The sequence below is a fragment of the Passer domesticus genome, chromosome 10 (genome assembly GCF_036417665.1).
Source record: "Passer domesticus isolate bPasDom1 chromosome 10, bPasDom1.hap1, whole genome shotgun sequence".
Lineage (NCBI taxonomy): Eukaryota > Metazoa > Chordata > Aves > Passeriformes > Passeridae > Passer > Passer domesticus.
In genome coordinates, this window is record NC_087483.1 from 37,914,288 (window position 1) to 37,927,503 (window position 13,216).

General features: G+C 43.0%; 1 protein-coding gene and 1 long non-coding RNA gene across 3 annotated transcripts in view; one reads left to right on the top strand and one right to left on the bottom strand.

The window, feature by feature from the left end:
- Positions 1-4,258: 4,258 nt before the first annotated feature.
- LOC135309477 (uncharacterized) lies at positions 4,259-5,887 on the bottom strand. Its single transcript, XR_010369733.1, has 2 exons — positions 5,230-5,887; positions 4,259-5,023 (listed from the first exon to the last, which is right to left on the bottom strand). It is a non-coding gene; the product is annotated as an uncharacterized LOC135309477 (long non-coding RNA).
- Positions 5,888-5,996: 109 nt separating this feature from the next.
- Positions 5,997-13,216, top strand: part of SPOPL (speckle type BTB/POZ protein like) — a 32,872-nt gene continuing 25,652 nt past the window's right edge. The window contains exon 1 of one of the 2 annotated variants that reach the window (XR_010369515.1): positions 5,997-6,233. The gene's annotated coding sequence lies outside the window, so the exon portion shown is untranslated. The remainder of the gene's footprint in view (positions 6,234-13,216) is intronic. The other variant, XM_064435262.1, reaches the window with a different exon arrangement.

The window sequence follows — 13,216 nt, forward strand, 5'->3', positions numbered from 1 at the left end:
GAACTTCATTCAGTGAAGAATCTGGATTCTTCTGAGAGTCTGTTCACAGGCTCTCTGAGCCAACTGAATCATGTTCAGATACTGGCCATATCTCATATTTATAAACAATGATGTTTGGGGCTTTCATAAAATTCAGAACTTCACGCTTGTTCTTCTCTCTATGAAAGTTACTTTTAAAGACATTTTAAAAGCAACTTGGTATTGAAATGAGGAAGAGAGTGCATTTGGCTTCATTATACAATTTATGAGTATAAGCCACAAAGCAACATTTGCTCTTTTTTGCTTTCTGGTACAAAAAGAAGTTTCCACACTCTCTGAAGTCTGTAGAAGGGAAGTCCCTTTGTGTTTCAGTGCTGTTTGGAGAGCAGAAGGAAGTAGAGAAGGACAAATCTGGCATAACATTTAAAACCACAGGGTTTGATTTTACCCTTTTTTTTTAAAGTAGAGGAATGCTTATTTGCAAAGAACTTTAAAGAGGTTTTCTCATCCTTTAGTGAGTTCTGAAAAGAATATATTAATTTGACAAAGAAATATTTTTTAAAAAATCTTTCCTTGAAGAGACTATTATAAAAAATGTTACCACATCCAGTTGTGGCTGTCAGGTTTGTGACTTACTGAGCACATCAAATGATACCCCTGGTTTGCCATGTCACTTGTGACCCTCAGGGACCCAGGAGTGGCAGTGAAGGCAGAGTAAAGGAGAAACCACCTGGGACACAGCACATGGTTACACAGCCATCATGGTTGTGGAGTTCTGGCAAATATGAATGAAGAAAAACTAAGTACAAAATCAGAAGATTTTTTGGGGTGCATATGGGGTTTTTTTTTACAAGAAACTGGTGATACTACATAAGAAAATACTGGAGAGGAATAAAACAAAGATGGGCAGTGTTTTGTAGCTCATCATTATGCAGAAAAATTATTGTCATGCAGTGCTGCAACCAGTTTCCAGGAAGTTTTCTGCCATTATGAATTAAAGAAATACCCACAGGAAGATAGGATACCTGCTTTGAAGTCCTTACTCTGTATTTTAAGGCATAACATTGAATAGCACAAACACAGAAACTGCTGGGAAGGAACATGACAATACAAAGCAAATTCTTTTTAATAATTCTTTTTTAACTATAATGACATATAAGCACCTCTTGAAACAAAATGTGTTGAAAAACTGACTGAAACTATTTGGGAAACATGTGCCTATCTTGTGAAAGTTAGAAAACTGAAATGTTTCCATATTTTGCACGAAAATCTCTCCAGTGTTTATTTATTTGTTTTAATGGAAGAAGAAAGGGAAACTCACACCCAGCAGCCGCTGAGCTCAGGCAAAGTTTGGAAGTCCCAAGTTCAAGCCACTGCTAAAACCAGTGTTTGTTTATACGAAGTATAAACAGAGAAGACTTGGTGGTTACAGTAGCTTGGTGGTTTTTATCTGTGGTGAAAGAGAGAAGATCAAAACTCACACTGAATCAGGAAAAACAGAGACTTGGCTGTGACTCACCACCACTGTCAGGCTGGGTGCTGCAGCCACTGGCAGGAACACTTCACTCCTCCAGTGTCAGCCTCCTCTCTCAGGAGAAACTGCATCTTCGCTGAAACCTTCCTGCAAAACTAGCACATATTTCACAGTGAAGAGTGCTGGCTTCAAAACACTGACCTTTTCAATTGAACACCCATTCTGTTGAAACACTACTAAATAATTTCAGGGCTGTATCACCCCCTCATAGGAAATTAGTTCTTTGTCGTGGCTTAACAGTTTTATTCTTTTCTTTTCAGAAAGGAAGTCCAGCAAAATATAAAAATAATTTAAGGTGATAAAGTCACTCTAAATTCATTAATATCTTAATGCCCTGGAATTTTAAATTCCAAAAAGCAATTCAAATTCTGAAGCCTCTCTATTATAATAAGACAAAAAACTTTCCTGCTGGAATTTTTCACTCTTTTAAAACTGCCCATATAATAGTGATTTATATCAGCTAGATCTGCTTTTGCATTTACTTAATGCAAAGTCACCCATACATCTTGGCAGCACATTTGCAGTGTTGTCTGCTGGCTCTGTTAAAAGTAAATAGGGTTGAATGAAATAAGATGCTACGGATTTATCATGATTCCTCCAGAAAGTGCTCACATTTGGACAACAGACAGGAAAAGAAAACAGAAATCATGTAACAGTTGCCCTTTCTTGGGTTGCTTGCGATGGATTTCTCTAGAATATGTTAATGAAATAATTATACTAATTAAGGAAACATTAAATTAATATTCCTGTCTTTCATTTCTTTCAAAAGTGTTATTTTAGTGACATAATCCTCTTGTGGATCTTGAAAACTTATAGCAGCAATGTGCTTACACACATGGATGTAAATGGCTCCTTTCAGCAGAAATATCTCAGAGATTTATGATGAATCTGTAATTAGGATATATAATTTCACCACTGAAATGTGACTACTTATTTGGTAGAGAATGGCTTTCACTCACAACTGCACTTTGCAAATCATTTCAATTCATGTTTACATGTGGAAGTACTTCCCTTAAATCTGTGGGAGTAATACTACAACCAATCTATTTACCCTGAGAGGGGACCCTGGGAGTTAACATCTCACCTCATATCACAAAACAAGGGTGAAGAAATCTCATCTACAACCTCGAATAAATTGTATTTCACATAGAAGCACAGGAAATACCATGTTTAAAACTACAGCAGACAGAATTTGTGTTTTGAGGGGTTTATCTAAGATGAAACTCCCAACAGCCTGAAACTTTATCAGACTGTATTGCCTGCCCAGACTAGAGCACTTAAAATCTCCACACACTAATCCTTTTACAGCTATATGTTAATATGCTCTCTTAATCTTTCTAGGAGCAATAAGTAAAATTATTTTAGAGGCTTTTCACATTAAACAACCCTTCCCCACACAGAAATGTGTGCATTGAGAGCTTTTTTTTATAAGGAGAAGTGATGGGCAGTCTAAATAGAGGAGTCAGTAGTGCTGGCTGTGTGTACAATTAAAAACAACTACAACAGCCTTTGTGCTTTCTTCAGGTGTCTTTAGAAATATAGCTTCCCATCATGCAATTTGGAAATTAAATACATTTAGTACTGGGTTTTATTTAAGAAAATAAACTAGCATAGCCTCTTTCTGTGAAAATTTTTTGAGAAGTATAAACATTACCAAGGTCCTGCCAGAAAATGGTGCATATTGTAAGAGTATATTTCTCTGAGTCCTCCTGCCTGGTCTGAGGAAACATGACCCAGGGCTTTCACTCTGGACCCAGGAAAGTTTCGTCCTTCCTCTGATCTCTGCCAAAGTCTTTGTTCTGGAAGTCTGCTTAATCACTTCCCCCTGCTTTGTTTTTCCCTACCATTAATTGTTTTTTCTGTCATAACTAGATTACAAACTCTGTGTTTTGGTAAAACATTTGGCACAAAGGCTCACTTATCTCAACTGACCCACTAAGAGCTGCCAAAATGCAAATCACAATGATGCCCCCTGATGTGACAGAATTTCACCTTGGCGTTACACAACAGACCAACACTACATGGGGCACTTTTATTCAGCACTGAGAAGGTGCAAAAATGGGAATCTGAGGGGGAATAGCAGGAAACAGGACTAAGCTGTGGATGAGAAGTACAGGAAAATAAGTTAAGCTTCTGCTCAAACCAAGTGGAGACTCCAGACCTGGAAGGTGGCAGCTGCTCTGCTTGGCCCCCATTTACACACCCTGCTGTGGCATGTGCCCACACCCCCCCAATACCTGAGGGTGAGCAAAGGAACTTCTCAGCCCAAGGGATGTAATCTCACCTTTTGACTGCTGGCAAATATGCATGTTTTCCACAACTTCTGTTAATGATTCATCTTTGCAGACTTTCTCTAGAGTGGGATTTAAGGGAGGTGATGGTTACTAGGCACAAAGATTCACTTACTGATTTTCTTATGTGCCAAGTTGCTCTGTTTAAATCTTAAGATTCCCGTTGCAAACTCTTCAGTCACAACTAGGAATGCACCCCTGATTTTCACTAAGAGTGACTGAATTCTGCCCTGTGAAAGAATGGTCATCATTCACTTCCCAGCAGCAACAGTGTCTCCAATCCCTCAACTGCTCACCTCACAAAACCAAACATTCTGATACTCTGTGTTCTCTTCATGTTTCTCACAAATGACAAATGTTTATTGTGTTTTCTTCTAAGTAGTGGGCAACATAAAAGCAGCCTGGTTTCCCTGCTCACTAAATGGAGTAAGCACTGGCTGTGGATGTGAAGCTATTTCCTGAAAGGGCTGGTGTGAAAAAGACTCCAAATAAACAAAAACCGCTGAGACATCTGAAAATAGAGTGCAGTGCTGAACAGGTTCATGAAATAGTTCTGAGAGAACTAGTACTACCAAAGGCAGTATGGCCCTGTCAGTGCAGTTTTTCTCTGCAGGATGAATTATCCAGGGCTCTGAGCCTCACTAATGCAGTTGTATCGATTTTGAGACCTTGCTAGCCTGGGTATCCTTACACAGCACAATGCTCTGTGTGTATTCTTAGTGCTCATTCTCAAGAGAAGCAATTAAGGTGTCACTGGGTCTTAATTGTCTCCATAGAGGATGTTTTCTTTAAAGCCTTGTTTGTTTGAAAAACAAAGCAAAACATATTGCTTAAGTTTTATTTTCAGACCTCCACGGGGAATTTTGCAGTACTGAGCATGTAATTTACAAATTATCACACCATTTATTTTTAGAAGCAACTACTTCAGTGATGCAGAGAAATTCACCTGGTTCTAAAGGAAACAGATCTGACCAACAGGTCTCAGAACTGCTGGGTGGTGAACATTTGTGGAGAAGAGTGCTGGTCAGGGGCTGTGGACTGAAGATATTGAAGCTGAAGTCTGTGCCAGCCTGGAGCAGATCTGTGGGCAGGGTGAGAAGCTGAGAGCCCAACACCAGCCCTGTAGGAGGGGGAACAGTCACTGAGGACTGGCTCTTCTCCAGCCCCATTACTGGGGAGCAGATGCAGCTTGCAAGTGTCAATTTCAGGTCAACATCATCTAAAAACAAAACAAAATAAAAAATAAGTAAATAAGGAGTCCTCAGAGGAGCCCTGCAGTTTTGAGCAGAGGTCCTGAGAAGGGCAATGAGGATAACTGGGGGACTGGAACATTTCTTATGAGGAAAGGCTGAGGGAGCTCAGCCTGGCCTGTTAAGCCTTGAGAAGAGAGAGCTGAGAGAGAACCTCATTAATGTGTATAAATACCTAAAGGGGTGCCAAGAAGATGATACCAGGGTCTTCTTGGTGGTGCCAAGCAATGGAAGCATGGAATGGTTTGGGTTAGGAGGTGACCTCGATGATCATCTTGTTCCACTCCTGTCATGGCAGGGACACCTTTGCTATCCCAGGTTGCTCCAACCTGGCCTTGGACACCTGATGGGATGGGCAACCACAGCTTCTCTGGCCAACCTGTGCCAGGGCCTCACCACCTTCTTCTGGTTTGCTTTTTTCCCTTAATATCTGATCTAAACCTGCTCTTTCCATCTGAACCCATCCCCCTCATGCAGTCACTACATGCTGTGTAAATAGCCTTGCCTCATCTTCCCAGTAAGGTCCCTTCAAGTACTGCAAGGCCACAACTGGGTCACCCCAAGGCTTCTCATTTCCAGGCTGAACAACCCAATCCTTTTGTCCCAGCCCCTCAGGAGAGGCGCCCCATCCTTCTGGATGGGCGAGAGAACACGGGAAGGCACAGGAAATTCCACCGGAGCACGGGGAAGAGCTCCTTTCTGGAACAGACTGCCCGGGGAGGGCGCGGAGTGTCCCTCAGCCGAGATATCCCAGAGACATGGGGACGCAGTCCTGCGCCATGCGCTCTGGAACAGCTCTGTGAGCCCCGGTGAGCCGGTGCGCCCCGGGGAGCGTCCACCCTCAGCGCTCGGCTCGGCTCGGCTCGGCTCGGCTCGGCTCGGCCCACTCCGCTCCCGCCCCGCCCCGCGCGCGTTCCCGGATGGAAGCGGCGCGTCCCACGGCCGCGTGACCGCTCCCTCCCGGAAGTGCGGCGGGAGCGGGAGCGGGGCCGTGCGGGAGCCGGGAGGTGCCGAGCGCGGGGCGGGCACGGCCGGGAGCAGCGGGACTCGGCAGCGATGCGGCTCCGCCGCCGCCCGGGCTCGCCGCCTTCGCCTGCCGCCGGGCGCCGGTGACCGTCACAGCGTCCCCGCCCCGGCGGAATGAGCCCCGCCGCGCCGCCCCGCCAGCGCCGCGATCCGGTACGTGCCGGGCCGGGGGTGCGGGTGAGCGGGGAAAAGCCTTTGTGTGGGGCCCGGGGCAGCGCCGGGAGGTGCTGCGGGAGCGCCGGGCCGGGCCGAGCAGCGGGGCGGGCGGTGTCGGCTCTCCGCGGTCCCGGGCTCCGGCGATCCCGCATGCAGCGATCCCCCCGGGCTGCTGCAGGCCCGGGTGAGCCCCTCACGCCGCGGGGCAGCGCGGTGTTCCCCGCTCGTGCCCTCGGTACCCCCGAGTGCGGCTCGGTCCGGGAAGTTGGCGCCGTGTGAGAGGGCAGGGGAGGGCGGCGGGGGCGGGTGTGCGGTGCGAGTGCGGGCCGGGAGGCTTTTCGCCGTCTTTGGGCTGCGGCAAAGTTTGTGGCAGGGTTCGGTGGGTGCTGTGCGAGCAGAGCTCCCCTCGCGTCGCCGGCTGCGCGCACCATCTTGGTCAGGAAGTGGAGTTGAGTCAGGCTGGTTTCACCTGATGATGTCGTCTGCCGAAATTCCCGGGAGTCCGGGGAGAATTTGCATCACACCGAGGCGGTTCGAGGGCAGAAGTAGGTGAGGAAGACCGTAAAGAATGGAAAAGGGCAGAACGGAGGATGAGCGATATCCATGAGGTGTCGGTGTTTTTTTAACTGAGGTACTGAAATCAGCAATCCGTTTTAAAACCTGGCTTTGCTTTGTGACTGTATTCTTAATTTATTGTCTGAATAGGTGTTAAGAGTCATAAAAATAGTATTTGGACAAAAAGGATTGTCTCGAACCTCCTGCCAGGAAGAACCCTGTGACAGAGTCAAGCAGGGTCCTTCCTTATTCTTATCAGTTCTGCAGAAAGCATTATTTTGATAGATATCCCATATGGTTACAGGAATTTTTACCACAGTGGTTCTGAGCTAAACCATTTGTATGGCTGCCAAGGCATTTTGTTTTAACCATAAGAAAAAAAGCTTAACAAAAAATGTCTCCTTTTCTGTTTTTTACTAGAAGTTGTATTATTTCTGGAAATAAATATCCCTTTTTAGAGCAGTACTTAGCAGTTACTGTCACTTCTGAAAGTATTTTACCTGGCTTCTCTTTGGGCCTTCTGGGATGTGTGGCCAGGACAACCATAAATGTTTGTGAAGGATTTCCAGTGTGTGTCTATTGCATGGTTATTTCCCCCTTACTTTGTAAGGGGATATTTACTCAGGAAAGGGAAAATAATTTTTAAACAATATGACTTTTGTGTATAAAGCTGCAAACTTGTCAGGCTTTGGTACCTCAGCAGAAACCATGTTTAACTCTCTTCTGGAAATCTGAGATTTTAAATATCCAGAAATATCCTTGGTGTTAAATTCCCTTGAAACAGCTTTCTGCCAAACTTTTAACTTTGGTACTTTGCAGCCTGCTTTTAAACTGTCAGTGAAAATAAAGAATTACATTCTGTACTTGCATAGGCGGCGCAAGCTACTTGTTGCTATTAAAAACTTGTATATGCTATAGGCAAATATAAAATGAATTTGAAAAGCTACCAAGTTTTCTTTTTGGCCCTAATCACTGATTTCAGCCGTCAGTGCATGTTGTTTACACTTTTGCATGTTCAGTTGAAATCACATAAAACTACTTTCTTTTCCTCTTTTGTTTTCCTTTAGGTTGTGTTTCTCTGTTGATTTTGTGCCTTTGAAAACACCTAAATATAAATATACAGGACAGAGGAATAAAACCAGTTGTCATTATAAACATAAGAGTGGAGAAGAAATAGCTGAGGACAGCAAGAGGAAACAGTTGACTTGCACTTAAATCTCATTAACTTCTCGCTTCATTCATTCTGCCCAGGTTTTCTGTCTGCATTGTTTTTCCAGCCTTTCATATACAATCTCTTCACATCTGTTCACTTTTTTTCTCTTTGCCTCCCATGCCGTTGTAGAGGTGGTGGTAATTAGAAATTTGTCCTGTTGAATGTTTCCAGGTGCTTTGGTATGGCCAGGCATACGCTTGTTTGTGTCTTGCCTTACAAAACCACCTCAGCCTGCTTTCTTCTTTTTTTGTTATATTTTCATGTTGATGACAAGTGGGTATTTTTGGTGGGTTTTTTCTCACAGTTTTTGTGACAGGTTCATATGCTCCTTATGGGCATTTCTGTCTCCTTGTCAAAAGCAGTCTGCTGCCTGTGTATTTAAAAACCTGGTTGAGACTAAGGAAGTCTTAAGTGAGATTGTTACTCTTCCCAGGAGCAGCAACCTGATGGCTGTAGTCATAAAATCCTGGGATCTTCAAAGTACTGTGCTCCAACCAAAGCATGAACACTGTGCATTTTGCCCTGCATGTCCTGGGCCCTGCATTTTTAGGATGAAATAGAAGGCACTTGCCTCAGTGCTTGACTAATGTCTGTGGTCTCCAAGAGCCTCCTGTACCTTGGCTCTTGGCACTGGCACAGAGTGCCCAGAGCAGCTGTGGCTGCCCCATCCCTGGCAGTGTCCAAGGCCAGGTTGGATGAGGCTTGGAGCAACCTGGGATAGTGGAAGGTGTCCCTGCCCATGGCAGGGGTTTAGAATGAAATGATCTTCAGGTTTCCTTCAAACCCAAACCATTCCACCATTCCCTTTCCCCTCTACAAAATACATACATATTCACAAGAGGCCTTCCTTCCTTTGATTCATTGAAAAAATTTCCAGTTCATATTCCTGTGAGATTCTGTTGCTTCTTGTCTCACTCATATCAAAAGGCTTCCTATTGGAATTGTCCCTTCAGGTGGAAGTAGGAGATCTCTCATTCAGCTTGTGCTCGGTACTTAGTGGAGATTTGTTGCAGCTCTGTGAGAGGTGGAGGTGTTTTAGTGGTGGTAATTTAGTTATTGTAGTTCTTAACTGATGGTCGCTTGCCTTAGTTCGATGGGTTTCTTAGGAAGTGTGTGTAACTGTGTTACAGAGTGAGTGTTTTGCATAAATGTGGGGTTTTGGTAATGTTTAAGCTATTCAACTTGTGTGGTGGAATTTTGGCAGCAGTGTATGTTCAGTATTGGAAGGAGTTTAACCTAAAACCCCTCAGCTATAAACCTCAACTCTGTTGGTTCCATTTTATCCAAATTTAATAGCTTTCCAATGTGTTTTTTGGTAACCTGGCTTAGAATTATTCTTCATCAGCTACAAGTTTTTTTATGTTTTGTACAAGGAATCACTTTGCAACCATGCTTGTATCTGTCAACTTTGTTGTGATGAGTGTTTGCATATAGCATTTGGGAAATGTGGTGGAAAGTCAGATACTCTTTCAGCTGATTCAGAAGGTTATTGGCATGGAATAATCCAGAGAGCTCATATGTCCAAATTCCCTGAATTAGATTACTTATCCTTGATACTGCCTTGCATCTCCCAGAAGCCATTTATTGCTTCATTTTTTGGTGAAAAATAATACACATGCTACTTTTAATGGTAACAGTCTGCATCAGCTCATCCACCGTGGTTCATGTGGCATTTGCTCCTTGCACTATATTGTGACTTGGGTTCTTAAGTAGTTCAAGGGTGAAGTATCATTTAATGTGTAATTTACCTGTGTGCTTTAAGAAAAAGCAATTGTGTGCCAGGGAGAATTCAACAGAGTAGCTCTTGGCATAGGCAGTGCTGCTGCTGTTGGAGTAAATGTCTCCAGCAGTTGGGAAACTTCCAAAGTTCATGGGGTGGGAACCTCTTATTGTTGTGCAGTGGAAAGGATCACTGGGTGAAACTTGGGAGCCAAGCTTTCTCTTGGCCTCCTTCCTGGTCCTTCCTTTAATGTTGGTCCCCTCCCAAGAGCTCACTTACCAGTTGGTCAAGTCTTTTGCAAATCAATTTGTGAGTAGGGCTGCGAATGGAGATGAAGGGAATGGGGGGTGATGACTCGTACTTGATTTCTTTCAAATGCCTTGTTTTCTTGTGTGCTGAATGTTCAGCAAAATAATTAGACTGGGATGTCTCTAAAAGGATTTGGGGGGTTGCATCAGCAGATGCTTCCTGAACAACTGGAATTGAGCTCCTCTGGCCTGAGGAATAGCTGGTATAACTTTCTCCTCTGGTGTTCTACTTTCTAGATCTCTGTTCCATGCTGACTTTTTCTTTGGAAAAGTTCACAAAAGCTTTCATTTTCCTGGCTTTCCTTATTCCTATTTGGTTTCTAATTGATGAATCTGCTTTCTCCATTAGTGTGGCCTGTAGCCTATGAAGGACACAGAGTTTAAGTTAAAAATCACTGGATAAAGTCAAAGTAAAATCTGAACACAAGTTATTTGTTGTTTCAAGCACTTAATAAATTAATCTAGTGATTCAGATTAGCTAATAATTCCTCTTAATTCTTTAGAGGAGACACATGTTTACTGTCTTCACAATAGGGCTCTGAATTACTTCATATGTAGACATTACCTCAGCAACAAAACTATCACTCTTTAGTGGCAGTTTATCTTAAATTTTAAAACAGATCGATTCCTTGTTAACTGAGATTAATTTCAGAGTTACTTGTTTGTAATCAAAACTCGTGAAGATAAAACCAGAACTTGTTTGTAATGAATTTGTATAATGAGTGGTTAATATAATTTCTTCAGCTTCAAGGATGGAACAATATGTAATGGAAATAAATTTTAGCTCCTTTTTGTGAGTATCAGATGTACCAGTGGGCACAGTGATATTTACATATCAAGTTGGGTAACTGTTCTTGTAACAGGACAAAATAGTCATTTTAACTAAAGTGTCTGTGCTGTGTGCGAAGTTACTTGCGGCAATTATTTGTGTACATCTGGATTTATTCCTCTTTTTAGCTGTTTTTTCATGCATTTGGAAAGTTCTGCATAGTGACTACCTGAACTTATTTAAAGTCATATTATTTCAGTTCTGAAAATGTTATTGTGAAGACGAAGCTGTCTGGAATCTCTGGCTGATTTGTGTGATTGCAGGTTAATGTAATGCCTCGCTGCACTGACTGTCCAAGTGGGTGTGATCTCATGCTTGGATCTGGCACTGCACCTGGCATATGGTGGTTTCAGAGGAGTAAAATGTATGAAATCTATTTGCAGTGGGTTTTTCTGATCTCTGCAGAATATGTCAGGGTAGGGTTTTTTTTGTTTATTTATGTGCATATAGTGAGCAAATTTAAATTAGAAAAGGCAGCAGAATAATATTTGTGTTGCGATGGGTGATACAGTTTCTAAGAAACTGAAACTTCTTATACTGAAGAAGTTTGCATAAATACATTTTATGCGAGTTTTGCGAAATCCACAGGGCAGGTGGTTGATCCTGGGTAAAAAATACAGTAAATAAATTTGAAAGATTTGAATTAATACTGTTGCATCTCTTGAGAGGCTTGTGATTAGTGAAGGTCCTGTCTTGCTTAGGAAGGAAGCATTTGGAAATGCTTGCAGGAAAAAAAGCATTTTTAGTAACATTCTGCTGAAGTGGGGATTTTCCCCTTTAAAAAAAAAAGGGGAAGGGAAGAGAGAAGGAAAGCGTGATATAACTAGAAGTGAAAGAAAAGCTTCCACAGGCTCAAAATTTGTGTGTGGCAAACTTTATACCCAGACTGAGTTTCTATGATTAGTTATATTAATAAGATCATCAAGCAAAATCCACTTTTATTCTGTAGTCAGTGGTTTTGAATATTGTTTTACAGGCCAGGCATCATTTTTAATGATTAAATAGCAGTTGTGTTTGGAAAGGTGCCATCCCCTCCAACAAGTGTGAGACTGCTCACTGAGTGCTGAGGGGAAAGATATACGGCAGTAACATCATCAAGTGTTAGTCTGGGTTACTAATAAATTACAGTGTCTGAGCCTTCAGAGGTTTCCAGAGTCACTTGTAAAGAGGGGCTCGGCGCTTGGTGTTGGCTGACTTCTTGATTTCCTGGTAGTAAATCTCTTTTTTCCCTGCTGTTTGTTTCTCTGCTCTGGGAGAGCATTTTTCCGTGGCAGCAGTGCGTGTGCGGGGTGGGATGATTCACTGCGGGGTTGTGTCTCCTGTGTGTGTGTGCACGGAGGCAAAGAGCAGCAGACTCAGATCTGCTTCTGGTCTGCCTTGTTTGGCAGCACCCAAGATGAAACCAAATCTATTTACTCCCCAGCCAGGCCACCCGACAGGCCTGTGCCAGCCTCTTTGCCTTGCTGCTTACTTGGGAAATATTCTGTCTTGAGCAGCTGAGAGTGTGTAAGTGGGGAAACTTACAGGAAAGTGCCATGCTTCGGATTGCTTTTGTAGTGGAAAAAGGGATCTTAAACAGATTATATCAGAATGGTTCTTAAATTCTGAAGTATAAGCAAAACAGTACCTGGATTTTTTTGAACAATAGAATGATAGAAGTTGTCTACTTGTCTTTGAAATTCAGAAACCAGTTTCTGTTGGACTAATTTGTGAGCTGGACTCAATCATCCTTCCAGCTCAGGATATTCTGATTCTATGAACTTCTAGATCTGTGGGTCTAAGCCAGTTTAGCTGCAGTCCAGTCCTGAGATGTTAAGTTTTGCTTACATTGATGACTTTTAGAGATTACTGCTTCATATTCACCAAAGCAAGTGTGTGTGTGCAGCTCTGCCTCTTGGCCTGCCTGTCTTTCCTGGGATGTGTCTAATCAGCTGTTGTGGATTAGTTCAATTTCAAGACTGTTTGGGCAAATTAACACCAAATGCAGTTTGGTCCTCTGGCAGAATTGAGTTTTAGGCCTTTTTTCTCAATTTCCTAGCTTTAAAGTATCAGTTGTTTTTTGCACAAAGTCTGACACTCGGGCATAGAGGAGGCCTGAAATGAGCTGTGGCTCTCAGAAATCTCCAAGATGCAGCTGTGTGCACAAATGTGACCACTGCTTTGCCATGAGAGGTAACAGGGCAGCAAATGACTGATCAGCCCCCTCCTGAGAGCATCTGTGAGTATGAGCTTTTGCCTGCTGAAAGCAGTTGTATCAATTCAATCTGAGCTTTGCAGGTGATGCCAGTCTGCAAAAGTTAATGAGGAGAACATTCTGCTGCCCTGTACAGCTCCTTTGCAGCAAATGACAATGCA